Source organism: Apodemus sylvaticus, chromosome 18 (genome assembly GCF_947179515.1).
Source record: "Apodemus sylvaticus chromosome 18, mApoSyl1.1, whole genome shotgun sequence".
Taxonomy (NCBI): Eukaryota; Metazoa; Chordata; class Mammalia; order Rodentia; family Muridae; genus Apodemus; species Apodemus sylvaticus.
In genome coordinates, this window is record NC_067489.1 from 66,549,511 (window position 1) to 66,563,323 (window position 13,813).

Below are 13,813 nucleotides of genomic sequence, written 5' to 3' on the forward strand. Positions count from 1 at the left end.
AGCGTGTGCTCTTTGCCTCTGAGCCATCTTGCTGCCCCCAAGAAAGCTTTATTTCTAACAGATAATGCTGATGCAATGTAATGTCAGTTTTCAAGTAAACACAAACCAAAACTATGATATTTTCACTGTAATAAAAAGGACAGATAATAATGAATATTGGTGAAATCGAAACTCTCAGAGATGGAAGAAGTATCACATGATATAGTCATTTTGGAAAAGAGTCTGCTATTTCTCAAGTGATTCAGTTTGGGCTTACACTAAGGAAAACTCCACCCATTAATACAAAAATGTATCTACAAGAACATCAGTTGTATTAACTCACAGGAAATAAAAAGGCTGGGGGTAGGGATCTACCTATTCATAAATAACTGGACAAAAGTAGCATATCCTTATAATGGAATATTATTTAGCAATAAAGAAGTAAGACTTCAGCAGATGGAATCTTGAAACATGCTAACTGAAAGGAGCAGATTATGAAGAACATATATGTAGGATTCCATTTGTACATAGTGTTCAGAATAAGCAAATCTACATACAGAGGGAGCAGATCAACAGTTGCCTAGAAGTGGTATGTCGAAGGCAACTGACTCAGCAGTTATATACTGTGTAACTGTGCAGAGTATCCAAATTCAGTTCCTAGCACCCATGTGAGGTGGTTTACAACTGCCTATAACTCGAGCTCCAGGGGATACAAAAAGTCCCTTTTCTAAAGTCTGCAGGCACATGTGTGTGCAGATTAGGTGAGTGAGAGTTGGTTACTGATAACAATGTACCACTGCAGTAGAGAGACCTAGGCTTCTAGATACAAAACACGGCTGCAGATCTGAATGCTAATGAGTGACCAAAAGTTGACATATGAAAGACCTGCCAGGTGGAATTTCAATGGTATGAACTTTAGCAGTGGCTGCAAAGTAGCCCTTTGAGACTTTTCAAGGAAAGGAGAGACAGAAAGGCTACCTTATCCAGATCCTCTGGGGGATTATTTTAATCTGAAAAGGTTGGGTCCATCAAGAAGCTCATGTTGTTCACATTCACCCTAGCTTTCTCAGACCCAGCACAGCGACAGGTGAGGCTGGAGAATTATTATTCTTTGTTCATTATCCCCATTGCAGTGTTTGGTGGCATCTCCACCATACCCAGGAGACCACAGTAGCATCATGTAGTAATAACTCATCTCTACGCTGTGGCCCGATGCCTGAGAAGAAGCAACTTAGAGAGGAACTATTTATTTTGACTGGTGGTTTTGGGGAGCAAGTCCAGTATGTCAAGAACATGAGGCAGTCAGCTGCACTGCTGAAACAACCAGGTAGAAGAAAGAAGCTAGGCAGTGGGGTCAGGCTATAACACATCTAAGGCCTGCCCCCACAATGCTCTCATGATTTGAATGAAAATGACCCCAATGGGCTCACCAGAGTGCGACTCTTAGGAGCTATGGCCTTGTTGTGATAGGCGTGTTCTTGTTGGAGGAAGTACATCACTGAGGGTAGGCTTTGGGGTATACACGCTCAAGCCAGGCCCAGAGTCACTCTGTCTTCCTGATGCCTTCTGATTTGGATGTAGAACTCTCAGCTACTTTTCCAGCACCATGTCTTCCTGCATGCTGCTATGTCTCCCAAGATGTAAGCCAGTCTCCATTCCACAATTTCCTTTACAAGAGGTAGAGTGGTCATGGTGTCTCTTCACAGCAAAAGAAACACTATCCTCCAGTGAGGTTTCCCCTTCCTAAAGATTCCATAATCTTTCGAAACAACACTATTGGCTCTGGGTACAATATATATATGTTTTCCTAAGTGGTAGTAAATAGTTTTAATAGTAAATAGTTAGTTAGCCAACTCCCCACAGGGGCCAAAAGTCTTTGTTTGCAATGCGTGTTGATTTGCATGGTGTAAATACTCCCTTAGTGGCTACTAATACTGTTAACCTGGCTTGCAAAATGACCATGAAGTTAACAGCCAACTTTCACTAGCCAACGTTAGCCAGCTCCAGCACATTACAGATAAGGGCTGGAGCACTGAGGGAACATTCTATCCTAGAATATCTGTCGCTACTGATGTCAGCACAATCTACGGAGCCAGGGCCTAAAATTCCCGACTTCCATCATCTTCCTTTGTTTTAGACCTTGCCTCCTGTTCTCAGGAGTCTCCTGGGACTAGATTTGTTTTCCACTGAACTTTTTCTTTTTTCATAGAAGCTTCTGGAGCCCAAGTCTGAAATGGAAAAGACTCCCTCATTCCAGCAGGAATGAGTGCGCAAGGCTGACTATTTTCTCCTGGTCACTTAAGCCAACAAACTGGGTTCAGGGCCTCTGGAGAAAACCCTTAATCATGTGTGCCGAAGGTCCTGGCAGATTCTGCCCCTCTTGCATTGCTGTTGAGTAATCAGGCAATGGGGTTGGACTTCTGTAGCACAAAGTGGTCCGAATAATCGGTCTAGGGACAGTGTGTGTGGCAGGCTTGGGGTGACTGTGGATAAGTCTGGGCATGGGTATCTCTGCATTCTGAAAGGAAATGTGGTGGTGGACATGCAGAACCAGAAAGCAGTCTTCAGGAATGACTCTGAAGTCACTCTGGGGTGACTGAGAATCGACGGCAGACAAAGTTAAACTTTGAGCAGGAAGCTGGTATCATCACAGTTACGGAGGCATTACATTATCATTAAAATATCTCACTGGGAGTGAACGGTTTGGGGAGTTGGGTCTTGTAGAATATAGAAATAATTTTTGACAAAATGATACCTTGGCTTTGCCAAGGTAACAAAAATTCATTAAATGCTTAAAAAGGATAATTATTAATAATGTTGCACTAAAACACCGATTCAAAGAGTGGCAAGTGTTGTCTGTCAAAATACATCAGAGGCTGTATATACACGTATGGAAATGTCTTAATGTCTCACTTAGGGTTTTACTGCTGTGAACAGACACCATGACCAAGGCAACTCACGTTTATTTGAGTTGGCTTACAGGTTCAGAGGTTCAGTCCATTATCATCAAGGCAGGAGCACGGCAGCATCCAGGTGCAGGCAGAGCTGTGATTTCTACATCTTCATCTGAAGGCTGCTAGTGGAAGACTGACTTCCAGGCAGCTAAGATGATGGTATTAAAGCCCACACCCACAGTGATACACCAATTCCAACAAGGCCACACCTTCTAATAGTGCCACTCCCTGAGCTGAGCATATGTGAACCATCACACGTAATAAAACCCATTATATGTACAGTTAATATATGCCAAAAAATGGTTTAGATGTTAAAAGGCACTGCAGTGTAATCGCACATCCTATAACAACATATAGACCTGATGGTTTCTACCCGTTTACACAGACATCAGTAAGGAGCAAGAGTACACCACCATTTTCATCACAACTACACTTCTCTAAGTCTGCAGCTTGGCTTGCTTATTTTTTATTCTGCCTTTTATTTAACCATCTTAAACTATAGCATAAAATTATGGTACAGAAAATTTACCTAATGGTTTAGTTAGGGTTTCATTGTTGTGAAGAGGCATCATGAAAACGTATAATCGGGGCTGGCTTACAGTTTCAGAGGTTCAGTCCATTAGCATCATGACGGGAAGCATGGCAGCGTGCAGGCAGACATGGTGCTGGAGAAGGAGCTGAGAGTTCTACATCTTGATGCACAGGCAGCAGGAGACTGACTTTGCCAGGCAGGGGGCAGGAGGGTCTCTTCCACACTGGGTGGATCTCGAGCCCTAGGAGCCCTCAGAGCTGCTCCCACAGAGCATGCTTCCTCCAAGGCCACACCTCCTACTGGTGCCACTTCCCATGAGCTCAGCATATTCAAACCATCACAGTTACCTCGTAGCATATTCCTATTTTCATCTCTTAAATGCTTAACTTGATCAGATCATTTGCTAAGTGAAAGCACTCAGTCGGCCCCCTTCCTCCCGGTTCTCTATTTGTGGTGCACAGAGCCTGGATGGGTCTCTGCCTTAGGGCGCTGCAGTGTTATGAAATGATTAGTCTAAGTGCGGCACTCATGGATAATAACACACTCCCGGCAGGAACTTCAGTGAATTCTGTGGGGAAAGACTTGGCAATCTTCGCATGCTTAAAGTTAAATTTACTCACTCTGTGGCCTCGCGACTCCTCCCTGCTACACAGACAAGTGAACTGCATGTCTGTTCCTCACACTGCACGAGAAGCAGCATTATTTATATGGTCCAAACAACTCAGATGCCCCTTAACTTAGGACTGGAGAGAAGGTTCCATGGTTAAGAGCACTGACTGCTCTTCCAGAGGTCCTGAGTTCAAATCCCAGCAACCACGGGGTAGTTCACAACCATCTGTAATGGCATTCAACGCCCCTCTTCTGGAGTGTCTGAATGTCTGAAGATAGCTACAGTGTACTCATATATACACAAAATAAATACATCTTTAGAAGGAGGAGGAGAAGGAGACTGCCAGAGCAATGAACGACTGATGTATGTTTCAATGTGGGTGAACCTTAAAAATATTTGGCTAAGTAAAAGAAGTCAGAGTTGGCTAAGGCTTCTGGTGCAGGAGCAGTGGGTGGTTAACAGCTTTCAGACGTGGAACGTCCTTTGAGATGCCTAAATCTATTCTAAGGCTGAAGACAATTGTACATCGTCTTAGTTGGGATTACTATTTCTGTGATGAAACACCACGGTCAAAAGAAAGTTGAGGAGGATAGGGTTTATCCAACTTACACTTCTGCATTGCTGTTTATCACCAATGTAAGTCAGTAAAGAAACTCAAGACGGCAGGAACGTGGAGGCAAGAGTGGATTCAGAAGGGATGGGCAAATGCTGCTTACTGGCTTGCTCTAGAGACCAGGACCACCTACCCAGGAATGGAACCACCCACAATGGGCTGGGCCTTCCCATATCAAACACTAAGAAAATGCCCTATATGACTGCTTGTGGCCTGAACTTATAGTTATTTTCTCCCTCCTCGCCAGTGATTCTAGCTCATGTCAACTTAACATAAAACTATCAACACAGGTCTCCATTTAACCATCAATTTATTTTAAAATGGTCTTCCTAAGTTTCCCAGACTGGTCTTGAAACTCTGAGTAGTTGGGATTACAAGTGTGTCCTACCATACCCAGCTCCATAATTATTTAGTTTAATATGTTTTCATGTGTATGTGAGGTGGGAACCTGTCTGTGGTATACATGTTCACATGTGTGGATGTATGTGCTTGCATGTGGAGGCTCAAGGTTGACCCTGGTAATATTCTTTGGTCAGTCTCCACCTGATTCATTGGTTGAAACCAGAATTCACAAATACAGGGTAATCTAGTTGGCCACCTTGCTCCAATAAGCCTGTCTCCACCTCCTAGTCCTGGAGTTACAGGAAGTCATTATGTATACCTGAATGTATGTGTTTTCTAGAGATCTGAGGTCTGGTCATCACACCTGCAGGCAAAATACTTTATCCACAGTGTGAACAGATACCATGATCAAGGCAAGTCTTATAAATAATAGCATTTAATCGGGGCTGACTTACAGGTTCAGAGGTTCAGTCCATTGTCATTGAGGCAGAAGCATGGCAGCATCCAGGCAGGCTGTGTCTCGTCAATTATTTCCTACACATAATAGCACTCTCAGAACAAGCTTGGCGCACACTAGCTGGGCACAGGGTTGGCTTGTCATTATTTATGTCATATAAAACCAAAAGACTGTTTTTCACCTGCTACACTAGAAGATATTAATTACTTCAGAAGCACCCAGTAATCTGTGCTTGGATTCTCCTGCACTGTAGTAGGTGGAAAAGTAAAGTTGTATTGTCTCATGGTTTTACTTATCAAATGATAAATATTCATATTTTGGTTAAATAATTTAATTGAAATTTTTCTCTGTTCCTTCTGGCAAGGATTAAATTACCAAAAGGCCAGAAGAACTATTAATATGTGTCTGGTTAAATAAATGATAGTACAAGGTAATCTTATGAGGATGTAAAAAGAGAAAACAGGAACTTGGACAATGAGTTTATCTCTAAGATATATTTTTAAGTAAGAAAAATTGCAGGGCTTACGGTGTGCTGACATTTTTGTAGAAAGTAATTTATATATGTTATGCTAGATGCTTATGCACACATTTACATATGTACATATATATGCTTAGATTTGCATATATATATATATATATACAAGGGAACAAAGGAGAGTTAGTAGGGACTAGAAGTCTCATGTCAAAGAACAACTTTCATTTGGTCCTCCATGCTTTTCTATTGCTTGGAATTCTGATTTTAGTAACAACAACAACATCCCTACTTGTTGAGCCAAATATTTAAAAAGGTAGAACCAGCACGTTCCAGCGCTTGAGTCTCTAACTCTCTCCCCCAGCAGCCTGGCCAACCATGCACTGGAGATGCGTGGAGATTCACTGACCTGAAGCTCCCGAAATGTCTCCACTGAGCTTGCTAGATTCCCACTGGCAGGTCACTATTACACAGGTCAATCCCACTTCAAATCCCCCACGGCCTTTGTGATGCACATTTGGCAAGCCAGCGCTTTGCCGCCATACCTTTCTCTCTTGAACCCAGACAAGCTACGTGTGAAGTAAAATGCAACACAAACTTAGTTCAGAAACAATGGTAACTCAGTCTCGGGGGGCAACAACTAAAACCTAATCTTGTAAGCCGTATTAAAATCTGATGCCTCCAGTGGCAGATCCTTGAGGATCTGCCATAATACCAGGAAACTCTAGCAGCTACCTCTTACCCCTCTGCTGTCCCAGTTCCAAAAGGAAGTAACTCTCCTGCTTCCTCTCTCCTTCCATCCAACCGGAAAGTCCCACCTAATCACCCAGTGATTGGCTCCTTTATTCATTAGGGGATTGGTTCACAAGAACAGCACCAGAACCATCCGAAACACCTACTTTTTTTTTTTTTTTTTAACTTGAGACAAACTGTCACACAGCCCAGACTGATCTCAAACTCATCAAGTAGTTGAGGCTGATCTTGAACTCCTGATACTCCAGCCTCTACCTCTACAATGCTGGAGTTATAAGTGTATGTCACAATATTCAGTTTATGTGTTGCTGGAGATAAAACCCAAGGCTTACCACTTGCTGGACAAGCATTCTACCAACTAAGCTACATCCACCACTTCAACAAAGTATTGATTTTAAAATTAAAAAATAAATTAGAAAAAAGAAGAAAGAGAATTGACGAGAGCAAAACTATAAACCAAACAAGTTGGCCTCTGGTCACACTTCACTCAATGACATTTACTCAAACATTTACTAGGAATTTCCAAAGTTCCTAATATCCTTCAGTGAGAAGTACCTTGCCAAGCATACTGCTCTTCTAATTACTTATGGACTAACAAGGGAAATGGAAAAGCTCAGTTAATAATACTCAAGCTTTGTGTTCAGAAACTGTGGACTGTGGCATACTGTGACGGTGTTGACCAGCATGGCAATTGGCATGCTCACACTTCAGCAGGTAGAACGTCTCAAGACTTTTAAGAGAAGACCTACAGAGTATCCTCATGCTTGTAGCTTGCCACTGGACATTGGAGGATATCTTTTATATTATTATTATTATCTGAATAGCCATTTGTGCTTGGAACTAGTTAACAGACTTGGTGACACAGGACATATCCTTCCTTTCTTCACATGGCTACAGATTTATCCATTTTTCACTCTGGGTATACAGTCGCCAAGTCTTTTGTTCACTGAGATACACAAGAGAGTATTGCATCGTCATTTATAGCATTTTAATATTAAACATTATTAGCAGAATACATAATGCCCTACAATGGAAAAGGAAGACTAACTTTGAAATATGGGCCACCCATTCAATGACAATCTGCATCCATTGTTGCACAACCAAACACAGTCTTTCTCCAAAAGAGCAATATGGTGCAGAGCTGTAATCGAGCTGTCATTGGATATGTGAAGATGATGTAAACAGCTGACAGGAAGTGGGCTGCAGTCACCCAAATCATCTTCATGATTATGTCCGAGTTATCCATGCTCTGACTTCACCCACTTTTCCTGATGTGTCTTTGTAAATAATGAATCAATGACTATATTAAGCAAAGAGCAAAATGCTTGCTGGACTTGGATCCCTTACACTAGTATTTTAGTCAGATCTATTTGCCATCCCCATAACTCTTTAAAAGGCCCAATGATGTGCTTTTTCATCGACTCCTCCTTCAATTGTACAGTAAGAATGTTGGATTACTCTTGCCCCATGAAAAATATTACCAATATGCTGTAAAAAGTTATAGATGTTGAGAGAGACAAGTTTTGTTAGACCAAATACTGAATTATTATGGTCGTATATTTCAGTTTATTATGTTCATTTAACACTACATATTATATATAAATTAAGGTGTGTGCACGTGTGTGTGCACAGGTACACTTGCCCATGCCTGTGGAACAAATGGCATTTGCAGATCAAAGATTCACTTTTCTCTTTTGCTCTCCACCTTGTTATTTTTTTTTTTTTTTGAGATAGTATCTTTCATTGAATCTGGAACTCAGGTTTGTCTAGAATGGCTGACCACCAAGCTTCCCGGTCCTCCTTCTCTCCGTCTCCGTGGCTCTGGAGTTGCAGGTGTGCCCCACCTCCTCCAGCTTTTTACATGGCTCCCGGAGAGCTGGACTCGGGTCCTCAGGCCCGTACAGTAAGCACCTTACCTGCTAAGGTAAGAATTTTATTTCCAACCTTATTTCAAGAATTTTAAGAGCACCCTCAAGTCTTCTAAGTGCACAAGTTTGATAAGACGTCTCCCAGCAGGAAATCTGACAGTCCCTGCTTTTCCCCGCTTTTAGATAGCTGGAGTGTATGCTGCAGTAGACTTACCTCCACAGAAGCACTAACAGTCCTGTTCACTGCAGAGTAAGATGGAGCCACGCCAGAGTCTCGGGTCCTCTCAGCTACAGCGTGCTATATGATGACAGAACACTGCATCATGACAGCCAGCCTCACACACTGCCAGACTCCCTAGATATAACTTTGGGATGCTTGTGTTTTAAGGTATTGAAGGTCACTTTTACCTGCTTTCTAGAAGATTCAGTGAAAGGCTTAAGTTACTTCAAGCAATTGCATTTGTGATATGATAATGCCGAAATTTCAGTCATAGGGCAAAACCTAAAGAAAAGGAAAGGAAAGGAAAAGGAAAGGAAAGGAAAAGAAAGGAAAGGAAAGGAAAGGAAAGGAAAGGAAAGGAAAGGAAAGGAAAAGAAAAGAAAAGAAAAGAAAAGAAAAGAAAAGAAAAGAAAAGAAGATTGCCATTTAAACCTGTTCCCTTTGCCCTTCACATGCATAAGATTTTACACTTTGAACTGGGGCAGTGAAATCCTCTATCCCTAAGAAGTCTTTAGTGGGCATTCTACACATTGTGCTTTGCTTTATTTTCTTTAAAAATTTCAAATGTCACATATATGTCACATTACATATACACACATATACACATAAATATACAGGTATAAATGTATATGCATATACATACACATATACATAAACACGTATATATCAGAATCTCATTCAAAAATAAACAAAAAACTTATGACACTTGGAAGAAAATGGATGGAACTGGAAATCACTATGTTAAACAAAATAAGCCAGACCGAGAAAGAGAAGAAAAGGCGAGGGAGAAGAAGTGACGGTAATATATGACATTAAAAGCAGAAGAGCTCCCAGTTTGAGAGGTTATTGAGACCAATAGGAGGCCAGTGACAGGGAAGATGGGGTAGAGGAGTGGGGACTATAATGGTACAATTGTACTAAAACTCTATAATGAAATCCATTACTTTGTATAATAAATAAAAAAAATCTAGACTAATTAAAATATAGCTCGTTTGTTTCAGATCTGGCAGTGTGACCATAAAGTCACCAGGGGGCGCCGAGCTTGGGCTTTGTGGAAGGAAGGGGCTAATGCCATCTCTAATGGTGACATCCCAGGAGAAAGCTTTTGTGGCTTCACGTATCCACATTATTAACTAGGCCTCCTACGTAGACTTAAATTTTTATTTTTGTCTATTTATTTTTAGGAAAGGGAAGAAACCTGCTTATAAATGAACACGGGCTAGGAGCGTGTTGCTGGTGGGACATCCTTTTTAGTTCTTACGAACTATCTCACAGGAAAGGCTGCATATCTTTATCTAGAATGGTCCTGCTCCCTTTCACTACCACAGACTTGGTTAACAGTACCATTGCAACACAATGGCTCTTGGAGGAAATTTGTTCTTTTTTTAAAATTGGCTTTTATTTCTCTTAACTTTTATTCAGACAAAATTAGTAGATATCCTTCCTTACATATCCTTGTGTCTACATATTGGCTGTTTATTGTTTTAGGACGTGGAGATTGTGTGGCTATAACTCATGGCTAACAAAATCCTTTAGATGCTTCCGGATCATTTTGCACCATCACTTCATAGCCTGAAGCAAACCCACACTCCACCGCACTTGGCACTCTCCAAGCCAACACAACCACAGTGTGTGTGGGGGGATGGGTGGGTGTGGTGTGTGTGGGTGTGTGTATGGGTGTGGGTGTGTGGGTGTGGGGGGAGGGAGGTTGTAGGAGACTGTCTACATACACTATATGTTTGTGTCTTTGACATCTTTCAGTCGCAACACTCAGCTTTGCCAGAAGAAGCTGTCTTCTGTCTGAGTAACATTATTTGGGATTCTACAGCACAGCGTTGTATAGCAGCTGGTTAGGAAAGGATCCATAGGCCAAAACCTATCTATTGGCTACCCGGAAAAGAGCTCCATTCTCAATAACAGACTCATAGCTGCCATTCTCCACTTTGTCCCTTTGTTCCGCGATACTGCCATTCAATCCTAGGATATGGATAGGTAATGGAAGAAAAACCCTTCATCTTGATTTTTTGTTCTTATTTAGACGTATTTAAAATGGACCTAAGATTTTTTAAAAATGTGTTTGGAGTTTTGCCTGCATGTATGCAAGTTCGCTGTATTCTGGGTTCTGTTGGAGAAAACGGCCTGAAATTCCAGTTTCAGATGGTGTGGGCCACTGCCTGGGTTCTAGGAATCAAGCACAGGCTCTCCAGAAGGGCAGCCAGTGTTCTTAGCCATTACAAAGTCTTCTTTCCAGCCCTAAAGTATTCGTACATTTATTAGTTTGTATCTTTAGATTTGTGTTAGGCATGTTGTTCTCATATTCAATGCATATTCTATTCATCAGCCGCATGCTCGCACAATGCTCTTTCAACCTTATTTAGACATTTCATCATATTTTCATTTTAGCAAGAAAACATAGAATAGCATCTGACCCAAAACCTGCATGTACAAAAAAAGTCTGCTTCCCTTTTTAGTTTTCAATTAAAATCTTAAAAATTAGCACATTACCTTTTGCTCCTGAAACCACCAAACAGACGAGGTACGCTTTGTGATTTGGGGATATTGTTTAATCTTTGGGGAATTTCATTTTCTCCCATCTGTAATATGGGAGTGTTTTTAAGCTCTGTTATAGCTAAAATCACTAAATGCATGAGGATGAAAACTGCCCAATGTGTAAATAGCAAGCAGTCAATCAAAACTATGACAGATAGACAATCAGAGGAACAAACAATATTTCCTTACTGTTTGGTTTTGGACCCACCCCTACCCCCAAACAAGGGACTAAGGTGCATATTTTACATATAAAAGCAGACCTGGCCTCTAGGTTCTCCCAGCATCCCTCACTCCCTACAGGGTACACCCTGCCCCCACCCCTGAACATTCCAGTCGGGTGCTGGGCTGCCCTTCCCCCCAGAAGCTCTTCCATATAAAATCGAGACATTTTGCGTCCCTTCCTCCCTCTCCCTCTCCCTCTTCTTCTTTTGCTGGACACAAGCCCTTTTTCTCTTTCTTACTCCCTGCCTGCCTCCCCTTGACCATTCCCCTGGCCTCCATCCTTGGGACCAGTGAACTCACTAAGAGCAGCTTCCCAATAAATTTGCATTAATATAATCTAATCTGGCTTGAATTGGCTCGTTTCAGTGGTAGAGAAATAACTCATCACTTAACATCTAGAATTTCAGTGTTTTGTAAGCCATACATATTTGGTTTTTATACTCACACCGCTTTTAACTATAGCAGATGCCAAAGTGCCCTACCCTAAGGGAACCATTTTTTTTTTTAACATTTAAAAATGCTCAGCTTGTTCAAACATAACTTTTTTTTTTTTAGTCTATTACAAAGATAAAGTCAATTTTAGAAAAAGGCACGCCTCAAGCTATGCATGACCAAATAACCTTGTGGAACGTTGGGCATCAGACTTGTCAAAAGCACACAGGATCCTGACCTGGAGCTCATGTCAGCGTCTGCAGGGAGAACTAGGGCACCTGACCAAGGCCATCATAACCAATCATGACCAAGTGTGACCGCCACACCCACCTGCCCACCACTTGTCCCCGGGAGAGCAGCCAGCATGTCTGAATTCCGTGTTAGTTCTTCTTGGAAATCTCTGCACCTTACTGGTTGTGTAAAGTGACAATATAGGCCAGTATAAATCAGGTTCACATATAACAGCAAAAACAACAAACTGTAGATATGTATGTGTTTCCCAACTCTTGAGTGTTTTCTATGATTAGTTAACTGGGGAGTCATTTTTAAGATGAATTGTGTCAGATGCCCCTTTGCCCCTTAATCTCATAAAATCTTGATGTTCTCTAAAAGTTACAGGTAGCCGTGCAGGTCGGTTTAGAGTCTGATCAAATGACTTTTATGCTTGAAACAAGACTGTGTGGCTATTCTAGATAAAACACCAAGTATTTCTGCACTTCTGTTTTAATGTCTTTTATGCCACTGTCCTGTTTTAAAATTAGAGCTTCCTATATATTTCTCTTGGAGGTTGGCCACAGTCTAGTTCTCTGGCCTGGAGTATCGCTGCCATTTCCAAAGCTGTTCCGTGGGGCTTCACTCTTGCCAGTTTTCACGATTTGCCACATACTCTGGAGCCAGCAATGTGAAGGTGGACGACGCACTGTCTAAGGATCGCAGTGCAAGCTGGGGTGCTGAGACCAGGCTGGGATTCACCCACAGAAGAGCATGCTGGGCTTTTATTTGATAGTTGTGAGAAATTTACAAAGTGGGCCTATATTAAACTATAGAGTTTTTTTATCCCCTTAACGTGTGTGTGTGTGTGTGTGTGTAGAGTGAGGGGGGGGGGAACTCTTAAAAACACTGAGGTCAGTAAAGAGAACTAATTTTTTTTAATGTGGTTTCTCAGCATTAAGGTGGGGAATTTAAAGTTTATTGTTTTCTCCTAGCTAATCAATACCTTCTTCATTTAAAAAGGTACTTGCAGGTGAGCACAGCATATGATGTGATTTTATTTTTCTTGCTTTTCTACAAACGTATGCTAATCCACCTTGCAAAAGCTTAGTATTCACCTTTAATTTAATTAATATTAAATTGTACAGAGTACAATTTAATATTAATGCACCTACATAGTTGTACAAAGATAAGCACAATAGAATATTGTGAATATTTCTCTCTTGCTCCTCACCCACACCCCCAGCACCCATATCCCCTACCCTGAAACATCACTAATCTATGGACTGCCTTTGTTGGTTTGGAATGGTCATTTGGCAAGGCTTCTCCCACTGAAAATCCAGGATAGCTTAAAATATTTGACCTCGACTTTCTGCCTCTGAAAAGAGATGTTATTCTTGAGTTTCTTGCTGAATTAAAGGATCGAGTACAATTTACATAAGGCAAAAATTAGAAACTTGTTAAAGCAAGTGGGTCTTTTCTTCTACCACAGAAGGGAATCCATATTGCCAAGATAAAAAGCAGACCGTGCAGGCACCAGGCGCAGAGCATTGTGTCCTAAGGTTCCTTTGGCACGTGAGGACTGGGGGGTGGGGTGGG